Source organism: Macrobrachium nipponense, chromosome 3 (assembly GCF_015104395.2).
Source record: "Macrobrachium nipponense isolate FS-2020 chromosome 3, ASM1510439v2, whole genome shotgun sequence".
NCBI lineage: Eukaryota > Metazoa > Arthropoda > Malacostraca > Decapoda > Palaemonidae > Macrobrachium > Macrobrachium nipponense.
The window spans coordinates 91,211,901-91,214,400 of record NC_087202.1 but is presented as its reverse complement, the minus strand read 5'-3'; positions in this window follow the sequence as shown (position 1 = coordinate 91,214,400).

The following is a 2,500-nucleotide window of genomic DNA, read 5'->3' as shown; positions in this document are numbered from 1 at the left end:
TTGGTAAAAAAATGGCATAAGTCACTTTTTCCTTTCTTTCTCTCTATTTCTTAAAGTGTCTTCACAAGATTGTATTTATTATTGTATTCTTCTAAGCCAATGCTAGAGACAAAAAGCAGTTCGTGTATGGCTTATTTTGGATTATGAAGCCTTCGAAAGCTGAGAAATTCTGTATTGTTTCTCAAATACACCTCAGGGAAAGCCGATAAATGTATTTTTGTCACCTTCATTATTATTATTATTATTATTATTATTATTATTATTATTATTATTATTATTATTATTCTTAGCATATGTTCTTATGGAACTAGTCCAAAAGCCCAATACTTTTCATTGTAATTTTCCACAGGATTACTGTCCGTATACAGAAGAAACTAAGCATAGTGAAAGATCAGTAAATAAAAAAATTAGCATAAATCAGCAGGCACACCCACCCCTGTATATATATATATATATATAATATAATATATATATCTATATATATAATTAATATTATACTATAGATAATCATATATAGATATAGATATAATATATATAGATATATATATATATATATATATATTATATACTATTAATATATATGTGTGTGTGTGCGTGTGTGTGTGTGTGTGTGTGTGTTCCCACCAGTTATCCCAAAACCACGCGGCTGATTTTCCTCTTCAACGATTTTCCTGCTTCCTGCACATTATTAACATTTATCCGCCAAATCATTAACGAATGAATTTATCGCTTAAAACTCGACCCTAAGAGTTTATACTTCGAAACATGGGCAAGATAAAGGTGTTGGCTGGCTCTCTCTCCTGCCTACAAATTGAAGGAAATGCTTTCAACATTGAATGAAAACAGTGGAACGAGTCAGTTACAGCAAGCGACTAGAGAGCTGTGAAATTGTCATCTAAGGGAAATATGTGCTAAGGGAAGGTTAACCGAAAAGCTCCAGATAGAAGAGATGAATTCACTTCAGCTTCCACACCAAGCAGCACAGTTGTCCCTGTTAAAATAGATGCCACGAAAAGAACATAAATTCGAATAAAACAGACCCGACAGCTAACACGTTCCCTTTCCCTCTGCTGGTCTTAGCAGCGAATTATTCCTCTAGTACTACTCAGTCGACCGTAGTAAGTTACCGGCGTTAGAGAGACACAGATAGACAGATCAAATATCTGTTTTATATTTTGCTTCGTCAAAATATAAAACATATTATTTAAAACTTTGGACTCTTGATAAGCTCATTTTCATCTTACAGAAGTGTAACCGTCAACTAGACATTCTCGGTTAAAATGCAGATTAGAGAGCGTTAGGCCTATTTCCGTGGCCCGAAGCCTGCTTGATAGCAGATCAAAGACATTCCAACAGGGATGCACCCTAACCTAACCTTCCCCTAACTTAACCTTCCCCTAACGTAACCTAACTTACGCCATGCTCCGTGCCCAGACCTGGCTTGGGATGAACTCCCCTAACGTGACAGTCTGCAAAGCAGAACGAGGTATATACTAAATATTTCACCATATTCTCTCTCTCTCTCTCTCTCTCACTCTCTCTCTATCTCTCTCTCTCTCTCCACTGGCGTTCGCTTTTATCTTCAGACTATTATTTAAAGCTCTCTTATCGGTTTCTAGGTGTGCCCCTTTACTTTTTGTGTTTAAGTTTACAACTGTGTGTTTTTTTTTTTTTTCTTTTTCGTTATACTTTTGTTGAATCCCCAGAATAATGTGCTATTAACTCCTCGCCCAGATGATATTCCAGCTCCTGAGCAATAACATCACTATACCTTAGCTTTGCAAGGAGCTTTCCGTGGTTTAAATTTTTGGCACATTGACCGAGTCATTCATGACTGTGCTTAGTTAATGCTTTTCTCATATCTGATATTTCATCTTTCTCACACGTGAAGCATTATACTTTCTGAGGGTCTGAGGTTCTCTGTTTCTTGCCACGGTTTTCATCTGTGCAACTTGACGTACCTGGAGTAACTTCTCTTCTGGCTTATTTGTAATCTAGCGTAATTAACAGAAGTCTGCATATATTGAGATATCTTGTTCAGTTTGTACTGTACCTCTGTCGCTTTAGTCATCTCTTTCGTCTAGCTTTGCTGGAGAGGGAAGTAGTAGAATATCAAAGAGGGCATAAAAAAATTGTACATATTTTGCAATGTTACTTTAATACCCACAGTCTTGTTTCCTTTGGAATGAACTAAATGGAAAATCAGCATTTTGTTGTTTTTGTCTTGAAAAAGACATCATTTACTCTAGTTTTTTACTTTTTTCTCTTCGTTTTGATTCAGCATCCATAATTTTAGACTTAAAAAAAGCTATTGGATAGCTATCAATATACCACCTTATACTCATCCAATACCACTTGTTTGTTTGTATGGTGTTTTGATTGCATGGAACCAGTGGTTATTCAGCAACGGGACCAACGGCTTTACGTGACTTCCGAACCACGTCGAGAGTGAACTTCTATCACCAGATATACACATCTCTCACTCCTAAATGAAAAGCCC